This window comes from Tamandua tetradactyla, chromosome 24, assembly GCF_023851605.1.
Source record: "Tamandua tetradactyla isolate mTamTet1 chromosome 24, mTamTet1.pri, whole genome shotgun sequence".
Taxonomy (NCBI): domain Eukaryota; kingdom Metazoa; phylum Chordata; class Mammalia; order Pilosa; family Myrmecophagidae; genus Tamandua; species Tamandua tetradactyla.
Window position 1 is genome coordinate 5,111,538 of NC_135350.1, and position 18,278 is coordinate 5,129,815.

Here is an 18,278-nt window from a genome sequence, read left to right on the forward strand (position 1 = left end):
ATCCTAACTTTTCTGTATAACACCACCATCACCATTGATCTTTCTCCCAGTCTTTACAGATAGTTGGGCTATGCCCATCCAAACTTGTTCATGTTGGAAGGAGCTGTCAATAATATGGGATGGGGGAAGGAACTATCTGATGTTCTGGAGAGGCTGGCCCTCTGAATTTCAGAACTCACCTGGTCCAGGGACCCATCTGGAGGTTGTAGGTTTCTTAAAATTTGCCCTAGTGCATGAAACCTTTGTAGAATGTTGTATAATGCTCTAAGTGCTCTTTAGGATTGGCAGGAATGGTTTCGGTTGAGGTTTGGCACTCCATGATAGGTAGCAATGTCTAACTGAAGCTTCCATAAGAGTTACTCCCAGAGGAGTCTCTCAACTCTATTTGAACTCTCTCAGCCACTGATACCTTATTTGTTACACTTCTTTTCCTCCTTTTGGTCAGTATGACATTGTTGATCCCATGGTGCCAGGGCCAGGCACATTCCTGGGAATCATCTTCCATACTGCCAGGGAGACTTTCACCCCTGGATGTCATGCCCCACGTGGGGGCAGGGGGGGAGGGGCAGAGGGGAGGGCAATGATTTCATTTGCAGAATTGGTCTTAGAGAGAGAGGCCATATTTGAGTAACAAAAGAGGTCCTCCAGAAGTAACTCTTAGGTATTCCTATAGGTAGGCTAAGCTTCTCCACTACATAAATAAACTTCACAAGAGCAAGCCTCAAGGTGAAGGGCTTGGCTATTGATTTGGGTGTCCCTAATGTTTGACACAGTATCAGGGGTTTTCACCGTGGTAAAATCTAATAGTCCATATTTTTTCTCCCATCCTTCAAGGGACTTTGCCAATACTTTTTGATTATCTGCTTAATATACTCTGGGATATTTCTAGGCATTACATTAAGCCATTCAGGATTAAAGGCCCCCATTTTTATTCTGGGCTCCCTGTGTTTGGATTGTTTTAATGACCTATCCAAACAGGTTGAGTTTGATTACATGCTACAGAAAATTTAGGTTCTGGACAAAAATAAACCTTTCTTCCTTTGGTCTGAATGAGTTGATAAAGTTCTAAAATACAATGTCTTCTTTACCCTTGTGTTCTGAATTACCTTAATCCCAACCTGAACAGCTTCAGTCTAATCTCTAAATATCAGGTTATACGTATATAAAACAACCTCTCAAAACCCAGAAATAACAATTTCCACTCCAGACTAAATGTGACTGCTCTAAGAACTTATGGTCTAAACCTCTATTTCCTTATAAATATTTTCTAAATGAAACCGTACAATATTTGCTCTTTTGTTTCTAGCTTTTTTTGTCTCAGCAAATGTCCCACATGTTCATTCACAACACTGCATACTTCATAACTTTGTTCCTTTTTGTAGCAGTACCATGTTCAATCATACGTGTACACCATTGTTTGTCAATCTACTTTTCAGTCAGTGTGTCCTTCATCCACCTGCATTCATTAGGCATCATATATAATGTCCAAAGTCAACAGTCTATCAACATTCTTAATTTTAGATAGTTCCATTCCTGGTCCCCATTTCCCTGTCTGTATACTTCTGAGGGCTGCAGATCTCCATTTAGAAAGGGGCTCATTATGCTCTTTGCACTAGCTAGATGGACTCTGATTCTCTGTGTCTCAAATCTTTGGCTTTTGTAACCAGGACCTCCCTATGTGGTGTAAAAGACCCTCCCAGGGTTAGTTACACCCTGGAATCACTGCCCCAGTTTTCTGTCACTTCTCTAGTTGTTTCTTAGAACAGAGGTGAAGTCAACCTATCCTATTCTGCCATCTTCCCAGACTCCGATGTGTAAAGTCTTTATTATAGGGCAGCAAAGAGATGAGGTGGTTGCACTAGAATGTAAATCAATGCACTACTTCCTTCACTGAGAAAGTATTGCTATTTTAATTCCAGCAATTCAACACTTGGGAGAGGGAGACTGGTCTGTTTCCTTAATTCAAGGAAGGTCCATGGGTCCTTTGTCATCTGGGTTGTCCAGTGACCGGTATCTGCCTCTCAAGGTTCTGACTTGTTTGACATCACTTGACAATGTCTGCTGGGCTCCACGCATCTCCAAACATCCATGTCTCTGTTCTCCATGTTTCTGCATCTGTGTCAGTTCTGCTGTGAAGATTCTGTTGGCTCTGAGGTTTTTGTTGCATCTGTCATTTCTTTAGGCTCTGTCTGCTCTCTCATAGAGCTTTTATAAGAATTACAAGTGTCAGTATATGAGACCCTTTTGATACTGCTTAACATTTAAAAATCTACATAAGAATTTTTACAGTGAATATTGGTTTGGTATATTTTCACATTGCACTCTGTGAACATGTTAAGATATAATACATTCAAAATTAGTTCTATTACTGGAGACAATATAACCCTCCAATCTCCGCATTAATATATATTTCCTAATGCTCCTTTTTTTACTCATTGGAAATCTTCCTTGGTCTCTGATCTGCAGTTCACTTTTGGATTCTGATCATTTAAATTTCAAATGCATAGATTGCGTTATCACTATTGACACTTGGTTTCTGACTTCATCTCATTACAGCTTCAACTAAATCAAATCGTTCATATTGGAGCCAGAAAAAAGAAGGCCCACAAAATTCCATTTGAATGGTTTTATAAAATCAAATATAATGCTATTGTCACAAATGATGTCCCTGATTTTCTGATTCCTTAAATTCATACTTAAGATTTAATGCTATTAAAGATGCCTTCTAAGGCCATGGATAAGACCTAGTTGTTCTTTTTTATATACTGGTGGATCTTCTTCTTTTCCATTTTCTCACTTGCCATGAATCGCACTGCTTATCATCAATGATTTTATTCATGACCCATTTTATGCCTTACTCTTCTTAAGATGGTATCCAAGCATGTTATCTTTTTGCTATTGGAAGTTATACAAAATTTGTATAATTTATTGATTTATTTACTACTGATGTTGAACAACATATATGTTTAGCAACATGTTGAAAATGAAGTAACATATTTTACCTGTTCTTTGTGTTCATGAAATGGAAACTTCCCTTAATGTGTTCTGCATCCTTTCCCCTCTTCACTCATTCTATCCCTAGCTAAGTGGAATGAATTAACTGATGAGAAGATTTGGGTAGGGTAAAATTGGCATGTATAGCTCAACTTCTTCTATTCTTTCTATTCTTCTCTGGGATTAAATACTCCTCCAAAAACCAAGGTTTCTCACTGTTGTACAATGACAGTCTATTGGTGCTTCCCATGTGGGGTGGACTGTCCCAGTTCAAGCGTACGTTGCACCTGGATGGTTGGTTTGGGATTCAGAGAGCTAGCTGGCCTTTTAGACCTCCAAACAAGCTACATGTATACAGGCCTAAAGTAGATGATGTTCTGAACTCTAACTTTATTGTGCTTGCTTACCCAATTTTTAAAATTATGGGCATGAAAGAAGGATGTATTAATTTTGCAGAACCCAGTAAGTGGTTTTCTACATTTTCCAATTGCCAATTAATTTCATCCACTTTAACATGTTCCTATATTTTGGAACTGTACCAATTTGTGTGATATAATGGTAGAAAGAAAATATTTTTTCCTTATAATAGATTGTTTTAGTGGGAGACTTAAGGGAAAAATGTTATTGAGGTTTTATGATAGGAGTATTTACGGAATAAAGAAAATAGAAGCAGGACGTGATACAGTTAAGCAGCAGATGAATATAGCTTTGTGGAAATGTTCAGGGACATAAGTTTCTCAAATTATATCTTAGTATGCAATGATGGTTTAAAATTATGTCCAGGGAAAATTTGGCTTGTGCAGGATATAACTATTAATTAATAGTGCAGCATCTACCAAGTGTCAGGAAAGAAAGAACACAAGTTTAATGTCTAAAAAGTGGAAGCTGTCAGAATCCTTTAAATGCTTACAGGGTTTGAAATACATTGGTTATAAGGTAGTGTTGCTAACATGTGCAAACACTATTGTCATTCCTTTGGCTCTCAGGACAGCAAATATTCTAAATGATAGATTTTCTGTTTATACCAGAAAGTTCATCTGTTGTGGGCACTCCCCAGTTACTAAATCAACAAATTCTGTGTTTCCATTAAACTATCTCTATCGCTCCATCAATCTTTGAAGAAATTTAGGTGGTAGAGCCAATCTTCTTTTAAGCTAGAATTAGAGAATAAGTTTCTTGAGGTTCCTAAACAATCAAGGCTTGATTTTTCACATCAGAGTGTAGCCTATATTTGTTGTACAGACTTTCGCACTAGGCGGGCACTAGGAGGGCAAATGTGTATTTCCATGATATACTCAAACCCCATCACATGTAAGAGTCTGCAATGTTAAGTTAGTATTTGACATCACTAAATTGACCTTTTGTAAGAATGGCTCTCATATAAGTGTCTGACTGTCAAGGATTAATCCAAAGAAGACATGGGTCTCAAAACTTTTGGAAAGGATTCTTAAAGAGAGGACGTCTAAGGCCAAAGCTATTTTTAGCACACGTTCCTATAGTTTTCCCATATATGTGAAGTCTTCTTTTCCATGAGTTTCCCAATATTCTATCACTGTTCATGTACTACTACTGTGTAAGTGCTGTTTGTAGTTTGTCAAGTTGTTATAGTTAAAGTTCCAAACTATTTTCTTAGTATGAAACCTGCATTCTACTTTGCAACAATCATTCTTCAGAATGATGAGTGTCATCTTGTTAGTAGGAATTGTGTTTTATTTTGTTAAAAATCAAAATGCTTTGTAACATAATATTTGAGACTATAAAATTAATAGCTATACATGACATGTATATCATTTGAAAACATAATAATAAAATGTTCATTTGAAAATCTACCATACCATTTAAGATCTATTGTATTATTAATACTAGTTTTCACTTTTCCAGACTCTTACTCATGCTGACCCTAAGGTAAACTCAACTCCGTGTTGTGTTCATTATCTCCTTACTTTAAAATGATAATTTTACTAAGTTTGATAAATTTTAATAGTCTCAGTTTATAATCCCCTAAAGGATGAAATTTAGTACCAGATTAAAACAGCACATCAAGATCCTGAAGAAAAATGAAAAATACATATTTGAATCAGACTGCATTTCAGTTTTAATTTTGAATAATATATACTACTGTTTGAATGTTGAATGAAAGAAACAGATTTTAATGTTATTAAAGAAGTCCTGATTATGTTAAAAAAATGGAATTTGATACTTACATCCAAGTTATCAAATGAAGCTAAAGTAAACATGGTGATTTCAGTTTAGCTCCTTCTAACGGTGTTCTGAAAGTTGACTTTAGGGGAGAAACATCATGGAGGCAAAAGGAAGCATCTCCTCACATTTTTTACAGATATTACCTAGAAATCCCAGTATTTATGCCCTCTCAGCCTCTCAGTATTGTAAATATTCAATAGAAACTTACGGAAGTTGAAATTTTATTTATAACTTGTTATGACTCAACTTTTTTGTGGGAAAAGGGATAAAAACCCTCTTTAAACTCACACCAAATTAATTGAACAATGTTAAGAGATTCTTAAATGAAGAGCATTCATAGAAAAACTCAGGAGCATATATTGTAAGAACAGAGTATAGTGGTTAAACCACAGGCTAGAGTGCCACATAGCTCTATGTTCCTTCCCAGTTAGTAGCATATGATTATGGGCCTGTTTGAGCATTAGCTAATGTTTCCATATAAAAGGTCATCATACTACCCATCTCTTATTGATAGCACAGTGCCCAGTATAGAAATCACTCAGTCTAATTCATTTGCTAATATTACTTGGCAAGATTTATTTTTTAATTTTTAATTTTTTTTATGCTGTATGGCAGGGTTCACATTTCATTCTTTTTCCATATGAGTATACCTTTATTGCAGCAACATTTGCTGAATTTTGTTTTGGTTGGTTTTCGTTTGTTTGTTTCCTTGTTTGTTTGATTGGAAAGTGCATGGGCCAAGAATCAAACCCTGATCTCCAGCATGGCAGGCAGGAATTCTACCACTGAACTACCCTTGCACCCTCTATTTTTTAATCTCCTTCGCTCTTGAACAGTGATATCACTTGGCATTTATTTTCTATAAACAAGTGAATAGAAAATATCAACTACTACTGTCAGGCACACAACAGGCAGATGGTTCAATATTAGAGATAAGTTCTTTCTTAGTTTTGTCACAGTCATACAGAGTTTTTGGTGCATTATTGAGAAAAGAATATGCATTATTTCATAGTAGTCAACAGAAATTAACTAGGAAGTAGTTGTTTCTTTAGGTGGAAATATCACTAGTATTTGTCAAATAAATACATCTTTAAATTTGAAAATAGAACTAGAGTCAATGGTTTTATTTTTTCCTATAAACATTTTTAAATATAAAACTTCTGTTTGATGAATTACATAGTTAATAAATCTGGCAAAGGTCAAGTTAAGTCCAAACGACTCATCCTATGCTTAAAGTCATTATTGAATGTGAAATTCTGTCTTTATGGTCAGTGGCACTCAGTCATGGAAGAGACTGAAGACTGCAATTGAAGAAGTTGCCAAGTATAGGATCTTCCCATGACCTCCTCTCCTCCAAGAAAAATTATGTTGTTTTCCTGAAAAACGAAGTTTTTCTAAGCCTAATTCAGAAATTTCAAAATTTAATTCGAAAAAATTAAGCCAAGGGCCATGGTGGCCAATAGTCAGAGTTCTCGCCTGCCATGCCCAAGACCTGGGTTCGATTCCCGGTGCCTGCCCATGCAAAAAACTAATTAATAATAATAATAATACTAAATCATTCAGATTGACATAAACATAAATTTACCTTGTCTCTGCACCCTTCTCCGGCCTGACCCAATTTTTGATGATAATTCTTTCAAAATCGTCTGATATGATTTCAAAAGCATTTTTTAACTTTTTTTATTAATTAAAAAAAAATTAACAAGCAAAACATTTAGATATCATTCCATTCTACATATACAATCAGTAATTCTTAATATCATCACATAGTTGCATATTCATCATTTCTTAGTACATTTGCATCGATTTAGAAAAAGAAATAAAAAGACAACAGAAAAAGAAATAAAATGATAATAGAGAAAAAAAAAAAAACTACACGTACCCTACCCCTTACCCCTCGCTTTCATTTACCACTTTCAAAACCATTTTGGGGAGAATTTAGTTAAAGAAAATAGCCTTTCTTAACAGTGCCTTGTAATTTATGCATTGTAGATTAATAAAGGATTACTCTTGTTATTTGAACCAACCGAGTAAGGAAACATCAACTGAATTTATGATCAAATAAAGAGAATTTGCGGGGTGTTCTGGCTGGTAAATTATGCGTGCAGAAGAGGTGATAGTTTTAGTCCTTTTCTGAGGTTGGGTCTTCAGCAATTCATTTTTATATATCTGTGACTGTTAAATATTTTAATTTAAAATAACATAAATTGTAATAACCACATGAAATAAGCTACTAAAGAAGATATTGAACAAAACGAGGGCAAGACCTTGATAAAGACGATAATAAAATTTAACTGGAAGATATGTAAGAAGAAATAAATTAATGAATTGTCATGTTATGCTAATGTATACGATTTGTAATGTAAATATAGCTATTCTTTCTAATTTAATTTAGATAAGAATTTTATTGGAATTATATATTATAGAAGAAATATAGAGTAACCAACCAAATGTTAGCTATTTAAAACAATTTGGTTTGTTCAGAGATATGCAAATATAATAAGAAAGTATTCATATACTTTTGAGATCTTTAAATAAGTCTCAGATATTATTGGAGATCAGTGAGAAAGGATACAATATTCACTAAATGGTGTCACCACAATTACTTAACCATGTGAAAAAGTAATTTAATCCTTTCTTCACACCACTCATAAAAATCTACTTGACAGGGTGGGCCACGGTGGCTCAGCAGGCAGACTTCTCACCTGCCATGCCAGAAACCCAGGTTCAATTCCCAGTGCCTGCCCACGCTAAAAAGAAAAACTGTTTGGCAGATAAATAATTTATTTGTGATTGTCATGTTTTTCAAAACAGGTAAAAGCAACAGACTCTCTTTATGATCTCAGGAAAGGATGATATTTATTTAATATCAAATATAGCTACATTTATCAAGTAAAAACACATTGATATAAAGAAATTTTTTCATAAAACTCTTAAAGTCAGTGGAAAGAAAAAAAAAGATTATGGAAAGATAACTGTAGTACTCACAGCAGGCAAATACCTATTATGCAAACTAAGTAACTCCATGAGTCAATAAAAGGTAAGCAGCCCTTTTGAAAACACGCTAAAGTACACATTACACATTAGAGGAAACACAAGTGTTAATCATGTTTGGAAATTTATATAACTTCATTTGTAATAAGAAAACTTCAGTTAAAAACCATAATGAGATATCATTTCACTTTCAAGAAATTGGCAGAAAAATAGAAATTCTGATAATACCAAGCATTGACCAATATCTCTTTGGCGAAAATTGCTGTAATCATTTCAGTAAACATTTGCATTAACTACTGAATTTGAAGATATGAATACCGTCTGGCAGATTTCAAACAAAATGCCTAGAAAAACTCTTTATCATTTAAATTTGAGGTAGATAAACTGTTACAATGTGCATTTTGAAACTCATTACATACTTTTTCTAGCTTCAAGGGTAGCTATAAGGATTGAAAAATGCATTATTAGGTTTGTATTTCTATGTGTAAGAAATCACTTTAGTGATATATTGAAATTCTTAGCTATTATATACTAAGACTACGCTGCGTTAAATACTACTGGACATCAAGTGTCATGTCAAACTTCGAGTTTTGTGTAAGGTAATAATAAAGTGATATTTGATTATGGCAATATGAAATATTCCTGTTCCAAAAATGCCTCAGGTTATAACTGGACTTTTCATTTTCACTTTTACTGAAACATATCAAATCACTAAACATATTCTCTTTAGAGTTTTATTGAGGATATATTTGTTATGTAACTTCACATCACAATACCGTATTTCATAATGCTGCTATTCTCTTGGGCGTTGGAGGAGTTAGACAGGAATTATACATAGCTATATATATATACAAATATAAAGGAGTAATGAAAATGTGCATAAATGTGAATCAAAGAAATGATCAGAGTTATGATTTGGATGGAGCTCTGAAGGGTATTCTTTTTCCATTAGCTACTTAAATTTTAATTATTATATCATTGAATTAACTGAAAACTATGTGACTCATGAAGCTCAGTTAGGTTGAGTAATAGCGTAGACTCAGTAGAGAGGCTTGTGTTGGAATCCAGATCAGACTTACTATACAGCTGAGTGATCCAGCCCCAAGAAAAATGTTCTTAATCTGAAGAGCAGACAAGCCTCACAGAGGCACGTGATTATCAGACTATTTTCTTGATACGTCACAGTTACTAGATAAAGTCTTGCTAATTGTAAGTTAGCATATTTTTGGGAAACAAATGTGGAGGAAAAGAAAAAGAATATAACTGTTGTAGGAAAGGGATATGGGGCAGATAAAGACGTGAAATGTTATGAATAAGAAGAAGAGACAACAATGTCATAACAACACATAGCAGTAAAAGGAAAGAATATTCTTTAAGGTTGGAATGTATTTTGTAATATCTCCTTTATTCATACCTGAGAACATACCTTAGCTCAGGGCGCAGGTCACTTGGTAAGAATAGGTAGGTTCCTTATAAAGGTATCCTTAAAAATCTCATATTTTATAAAATCTTTTATGCCTAGGGCTGATGCAGAGATTGTTAAGGTTACATAATTGATGGTAGATTTGGAGCTAGAAAACCCGAATTATTGTTTTTTAGCTAGATTTGGAGCTAGAAAACCGAAATTATTGAAAATAGAAGAAAAGTTGTTAATGAGTTGGTTAGAAAAATCCTATTATTAAATGTACGTGATAGATTGAGACACTAATAAAAATTTATATTCAAGACTTATTAGTTGCATGACATGGGGCAAGTTATTTAACTTTCTCCAATTTAAAGTGCTTATTAATTATTTGGACAATTAAAAGAGATAAAGAAAAAACTGTATACATGAATCACTTAGCACATAATAAATTCTCCTTAAAAGTTTATATATCAATTTCCTTTTTTATAAGTATTCCCAAAATAAAAATATAAAATAACTTTTACTGGCAAGTGTATAGACTGAAATCAGGCACTCAAACAACTGGAAAGATTATTTATGTATTATGGTCTAAAAATAAAAGTTATCCCTACTCTATTTATGCTGTGTATAGAGGTTAAAATTAGTAACAGTTGTAGATAATGCAGTGGGAGCTGTGAATTCTCACAAAATTTTCTATAAAACGAATTTGCTTCAATTGCAACCAAATCATTTTTATGAAACGTGCAAAATTCCTAAATATGTTTTCTTCCAAAGTGAAATTGTCAAAAATAAAAAATAAAAAATAAACTATTCTTCATAACTGTTGCTAAACGTTATATATTATTATAATATGGATTGTAAGAATTATTTTATAAAATATTCATTTAAACAAAATAAGGACTTGTAAGCTCTTTACTTCTTTTTGAACTAATGAAACCAAGAAAGTTTAATATTTTATTTTAGGGTCATACATGAAGGAAGAAGAAAGAACTATAAAATCACCTCTCTACTTTGATGAAAATACTTTACTTTTTCAAAATAATTGCCAATTAAAGATGTCTGAATCTAAAATTTGCTCAAATCATATTTCCAAGGATGTTTTATAGCAATAGAAAATGGAATAAGATATCATATTTTTGTACGTCTCCACATTAAAAAATATAAAAGCTATAAAGTCAGGATTAGGAGGATGTTCTCAAGTGAAAGATTGTACCTTCAGTACCTTCAAGCAATGGAAGATTTTATTCTTATGAACTTTGGAAGATTCTTTTCCGTAGAAACATTTTCAAAGCTGAATAATGGGATTCATTATTCAGCACTAATTGGAAAGAAAAAACTTAAAATGTTAAAACTTAAAATATAGATAATAGTTAAAGGCAAAAGAAGTTTTAAAGGAATTTAAAGTATTTAATAATTTGCTCTACATCAGAAATCACTTAATTAAAAAATTAAAAACGCTACCAAAGTAACTTTGGTAAAAGGGAATTTATTTTAAGGTAAGGGGTGCATTTATGGAAATCCAAACAACATAGCAGCATCTAATAATCAGGGAAACTGAAAACTACCTGAAAGTCACGCTCCGGCTCTGTTTTCTGGTATCTAGTAGCAGTTTCTGCGTATCGACTTGTTCCACCATCTTTCTCATTATTGTAATCCCGATTTTTCTATTTGCTCGCGTTTTCTTGAAGAAGTCCCCAAAATCTGAACAACATGGAAGCCAAAGAACCTGGGTCTACATAACCTTAAGAATTCCAGATCTCAGATTCAAGTGATGCAAGTTTTTCTGTCCTAATGCCAAGATTTAATGGGAGCCCACACGTTGTTCTCACGGGGACATGTGTCTATTCTTGGGCTTGTATTTTTGGCTAGGTTGGAGGGTGATGTGGAGGAGAATTGTACATGAGCTGGTGCAGCTGTTACACAGTGAGGTTCTGGAAGTGACTATACGCAGGAAAAGTGATGGTTTGGCCTGTAGGGATCATTCCTTAGAAAAGGATTCATGCTCAGTAAGGCATTAAAACCATATGGTTTTAATCATTATTATAATAATTATATTTATATACACACAGTGCCAGGAGCTGTTTAGTATATTAAAATAACTTGAGGTTATAAAAGTGAATTAGTTTATATTGCTTATTTCTTAGTCATTTCCTTGTATTTTCCCATTCCTCACTAGCCCACTCAACTGAAACTATGATAGAAAAGTGCTTGCTTTGTAAAATTTATAAACTTGGATAAAATACCTGAAGACCTAATGTGAAAGTGAAAGCAGGAGAGTCAGGACAGGATCACGGGATGAAAAATCGAGGAATTAGATATATCAGCTTTGTATATTGTGCTATTTTGTTAAAGTGCAATAATAGACCATTAAATTGTGTTTTATTTGCATTTTGAATTATTTTGTTAAATTCAAATCAGGTATTATGTTGTCGTCATAAATAGCATTTCATGCTGATGCTTCCCATGAAAAATATTATAAATGAAAGAAATGGAGCATTTGAATTACACAATTGCTTTAGATTTAAATATACCCTGTATAATATTTTATTTCCTTATTTAAAACAACATGAATATAATTTTTGATATTTTCATTGACAACTCTTCACACGCACACGGTCCACACGTGGTGGACAATCAGTGGCTCACAGTATCATTACATAGTTGAGTATTCATCACCATGATCATTTTTAGAACATTTGCATCACTCCAGAAAAAGAAATAAAAAGAGAAAAGAAAGAAAAAGTCATGCATCCCATGTCCCTTACTCCTCACTCTCATTGACCACTAGTATTTCCATCTATCCAATTTATTTTACTCTTTCCTCCCTATTATTTAGTTATTTTTTATCCATATTTTAAAATTCATCTGTTCATACACTGGATAAAAGGAGTACTAGACACAAGGTTTTCACAATCACAAAGCTCGTTGTAAAAGTTAAATATTTATGCAATCATTTTCAAGAATCAAGGTTACTGAAACACAGCTAAACAGTTTCAAGAACTTCTCTCCTCCTACTCCAATACACAATAAACTAAAATGGGATATTTATATAATGCATAAGAATAATCTAAAGGATAACCTCTCGACTCTGTTTGAAATCAGCCACTGAAACTTTGTCTCATTTCTCTCTTCCCCCTTTTGGTCAAGAAAGTTTTCTTAATCCCAGATGGATTTTTGTTGCACATTTCCAGGGAGATTTACATGCCTGGGAGTCATGTCCTATGTAGGGAGCAGGGCAGTGATTTCATCTGCCTAGTTGACTTTGGAGAGGGGACAAATTTGAACAACAAAGGAGGGTCTGTGGGGGTGACTCAGGCATAATTTTAAATAGGCTTAGCCTATTCTTTGCAGGAATATGTTTCATAAGAGTGAACCCCAAGATTGAGGTTGTCTTCTACTGGTTGTGAGATTATCAGAATTTCTCCAAATGTGAAAGTTGAATATTTCCTCCTTTCTCCCCAGTCCCCCAAGGGAACTTTGCAAATACTTATTTATTCACTGCTCAAATTACTCCGGGATATATCATGGCATCACACCAACCTGGACAAACCAACAAAATCTCTCACCCTATTCAATATTTCATGTACTTACGGTCTTCAATTGAAGTGATCAAGCTACTTAAATTAGGTAATGAGCTACCCAAAATATAAATTTTGTACCAAATTAACCTCTTCCTTTGGTCTCACATAGAAGTTGAAGTTTTAAAATATGGACCATATCATCCTTTACTCTGTATTCTAATCTATTTTCGTAAATCAGCTTACTTCGTATACATACAGTCAATATCTGATCGATCAACTTTTCAACTTTTTCAGCAGTTCCTTTATGGGGTTACTGCTGACCTTCGTAGCTTTAGAGCTTTAACTCTCAGTCTCAGGTGTCACATAAATATCCAAAGTTTCAGGGTGTAACCAGGTAATACACCAACAGGTCAGTATCTCAGAATTGCTCCTGAATATGTGTGAATATTTACAATCTAGGTCCGTTGAAAATAGGCCAAACCAGATAATCCATGCTCTTGACTTCATTTCACTGAATTTTTATATTATTGTTAGTCCAAATGACTGACGCTTGATAATTTTTTTTCTTTTTGTTTCTGACATTTCATTCAACATACAGCCCTGAAATTTCATTTACCTGGTTCCATGCCACACAACTTCATTTCTTCTTGCGGCCACTCAATAGTCTGTGGCATGTGTACACATAGCTCTCCCTTCCACTCCTCATATTTCTCAGTTGTTGTCCTCTTAGGTCATCTGCATCCATTAGGAATTGGACACACTGCCACCATTAAAGCCAGTGTGCAAATGTCCATTCATGTCCCCACACTGTTCCTCAGTTCTTCCAGATGGACACTGAGTAATGGGGTTGCAGTATCATATGGCAATCCCACCCCTAGCCTCTTGAGGAACCACCACGCTGCCCTCCAAGGGGCTGTACCTCTCAGCTTCCCTACCAACAGTGAATAGGTGCATCTCTTTCTCTGCATTTTCTTTAGCACTTATTTCTCTTTGATCATTTTTAAACAGTTTTATTGAACATCATGCAATAACCTATGTATATACAAACGCCTTCACCACCATAATCTAAAAAAGACATTTCATCTCTCCCAAAAGAATCCAAACTCTTTATCTGTGTCTCCCCTCCCCCACCTGTTGACATTTAGTTTTGACATAATAACTTTGTTATATTCAGTGGAAGCATAATACGATGTTACTGTGGGCCCTAGCTTGCACTGATTGTACATTTTCCTGTTTACTATCCATTTTCAACACCTTGTAATGTTAACATTCATATGTTCCCCCTCATGCAAAAATGATTTTTTATTTGTACATTTAATCACCATCATTGTCCACTCTAGACCATTCCTAAATTATATCGTCTCAGATTTATCCTCTATCTTTCTTTCTGATTTCATAAGTGCCCCCAGCACTTCTCCCTCAATCATACCCACATTCAGTTTCATTCAGTGTGCTTATATTATTGTGCTACAATCACATAGTATTGTGCTATCCATTTCTGAATATTTACAATCAGTCATGTTGCACATTTTGTATTCCTTCAGCACCAAATGTTCAATCTCCACCCTATTTCTATCTCTTGATAGCCTGTGTTCTTAATTTCAACTCTCAAAATTCACTCATCAATATTAGCTCATATTAGTGAGAACTTACAGAATTTATCATTTTGTTTTAGGCTAATTTCACTCAGCATATTATCCTCAAGTTTCATCCATGTTGCTATATGCTTTTTTTTTTTTTTATTAATTAAAAAAAGAATTAACAAAACAATTAGAAATCATTCCAATCTACATGTACAATCAGTAATTCTTAATAACATCACATAGTTGCATATTCATCATTTCTTAGTACATTTGCATCGATTTAGAAAAAGAAATAAAAAGACAACAGAATAAGAATTAAAACAATAATAGAAAGAAAAAAAACAAAAAAAACAAAAACAAAAAACCTATACCTCACATGCAGCTTCATTCAGTGTTTTAACATAATTGCATTACAATTGGGTAGTATTGTGCTGTCCATTTCTGAGTTTTTATATCCAGTCCCGTTGTACAGTCTGTATCCCTTCATCTCCAATTATCCCTTCTCTCTTTTTTTTTTTTTTTAATTAACGGAAAAAAAGAAATTAACCCAACATTTAGAGATCATACCATTCTACACATGCAAGCATTAATTCTTAACATCATCACATAGATGCATGATCATCATTTCTTAGTACATTTGCATTGGTTTAGAAGAACTAGCAACATAATCGAAAAAGATATAGAATGTTAATATAGAGAAAAAAATAAAAGTAATAATAGTAAAATCAAAACAAAACAACACAAAACAAAACAAAAACCTATAGCTCAGATGCAGCTTCATTCAGTGTTTTAACATGATTACTTTACAATTAGGTATTATTGTGCTGTCCATTTTTGAGTTTTTGTATCTAGTCCTGTTGCACAGTCTGTATCCCTTCAGCTTCAATTACCCATTGTCTTACCCTGTTTCTAACTCCTGCTGAACTCTGTTACCAATGACATATTTCAAGTTTATTCTCGAATGTCCATTCACATCAGTGGGACCATACAGTATTTGTCCTTTAGTTTTTGGCTGGATTCACTCAGCATAATATTCTCTAGGTCCATCCATGTTATTACATGGTTCATAAGTTTATCTTGTCTTAAAGCTGCATAATATTCCATCGTATGTATATACCACAGTTTGTTTAGCCACTCTTCTGTTGATGGAGATTTTGGCTGTTTCCATCTCTTTGCAATTGTAAATAATGCTGCTATAAACATTGGTGTGCAAATGTCCGTTTGTGTCTTTGCCCTTAAGTCCTTTGAGTAGATACCTAGCAATGGTATTGCTGGGTCGTATGGCAGTTCTATATTCAGCTTTTTGAGGAACCGCCAAACTGCCTTCCACAGTGGTTGCACCCTTTGACATTCCCACCAACAGTGGATAAGTGTGCCTCTTTCTCCGCATCCTCTCCAGCACTTGTCATTTTCTGTTTTGTTGATAATGGCCATTCTGGTGGGTGTGAGATGATATCTCATTGTGGTTTTGATTTGCATTTCTCTAATGGCCAGGGACATTGAGCATCTCTTCATGTGCCTCTTGGCCATCCGTATTTCCTCTTCTGAGAGGTGTCTGTTCAAGTCTTTTTCCCATTTTGTAATTGGGTTGGCTGTCTTTTTTGTTGTTGAGATGAACAATCTCTTTATAAATTCTGGATACTAGACCTTTATCTGATATATCATTTCCAAATACTGTCTCCCATTGTGAAGGCTGTCTTTCTACTTTCTTGATGAAGTTCTTTGATGCACAAAAGTGTTTAATTTTGAGGAGCTCCCATTTATTTATTTCCTTCTTCAGTGCTCTTGCTTTAGGTTTAAGGTCCATAAAACCGCCTCCAGTTGTAAGATCCATAAGATATCTCCCAACATTTTCCTCTAACTGTTTTATGGTCTTAGACCTAATGTTTAGATCTTTGATCCATTTTGAGTTAACTTTTGTATAGGGTGTGAGAGATGGGTCTTCTTTCATTCTTTTGCATATGGATATCCAGTTCTCTAGGCACCATTTATTGAAGAGACTGCTCTGTCCCAGGTGAGTTGGCTTGACTGCCTTATCAAAGATCAAATGTCCATAGATGAGAGGGTCTATATCTGAGCACTCTATTCGATTCCATTGGTCGATATATCTATCTTTATGCCAATACCATGCTGTTTTGACCACTGTGGCTTCATAATATGCCTTAAAGTCAGGCAGCGCGAGACCTCCAGCTTCGTTTTTTTTCCTCAAGATGTTTTTAGCAATTCGGGGCACCCTACCCTTCCAGATAAATTTGCTTATTGGTTTTTCTATTTCTGAAAAATAAGTTGTTGGGATTTTGATTGGTATTGCATTGAATCTGTAAATCAATTTAGGTAGGATTGACATCTTAACTATATTTAGTCTTCCAATCCATGAACACGGTATGCCCTTCCATCTATTTAGGTCTTCTGTGATTTCTTTTAACAGTTTTTTGTAGTTTTCTTTATATAGGTTTTTTGTCTCTTTAGTTAAATTTATTCCTAGGTATTTTATTCTTTTAGTTGCAATTGTAAATGGGATTTGTTTCTTGATTTCCCCCTCAGCTTGTTCATTGCTCGTGTATAGAAATGCTACAGATTTTTGAATGTTGATCTTGTAACCTGCTACTTTGCTGTACTCATTTATTAGCTCTAGTAGTTTTGTTGTGGATTTTTCCGGGTTTTCGACGTATAGTATCATATCGTCTGCAAACAGTGATAGTTTTACTTCTTCCTTTCCAATTTTGATGCCTTGTATTTCTTTTTCTTGTCTAATTGCTCTGGCTAGAACCTCCAACACAATGTTGAATAATAGTGGTGATAGTGGACATCCTTGTCTTGTTCCTGATCTTAGGGGGAAAGTTTTCAATTTTTCCCCGTTGAGGATGATATTAGCTGTGGGTTTTTCATATATTCCCTCTATCATTTTAAGGAAGTTCCCTTGTATTCCTATCTTTTGAAGTGTTTTCAACAGGAAAGGATGTTGAATCTTGTCGAATGCCTTCTCTGCATCAATTGAGATGATCATGTGATTTTTCTGCTTTGATTTGTTGATATGGTGTATTACATTAATTGATTTTCTTATGTTGAACCATCCTTGCATACCTGGGATGAATCCTACTTGGTCATGATGTATAATTCTTTTAATGTGCTGTTGGATACGATTTGCTAGAATTTTATTGAGGATTTTTGCATCTGTATTCATTAGAGAGATTGGTCTGTAGTTTTCTTTTTTTGTAATATCTTTGCCTGGTTTTGGTATGAGGGTGATGTTGGCTTCATAGAATGAATTAGGTAGTTTTCCCTCCACTTCGATTTTTTTGAAGAGTTTGAAGAGAATTGGTACTAATTCTTTCTGGAACGTTTGGTAGAATTCACATGTGAAGCCATCTGGTCCTGGACTTTTCTTTTTAGGAAGCTTTTGAATGACTAATTCAATTTCTTTACTTGTGATTGGTTTGTTGAGGTCATCTATGTCTTCTTGAGTCAAAGTTGGTTGTTCATGTCTTTCCAGGAACCCATCCATTTCCTCTAAATTGTTGTATTTATTAGCGTAAAGTTGTTCATAGTATCCTGTTATTACCTCCTTTATTTCTGTGA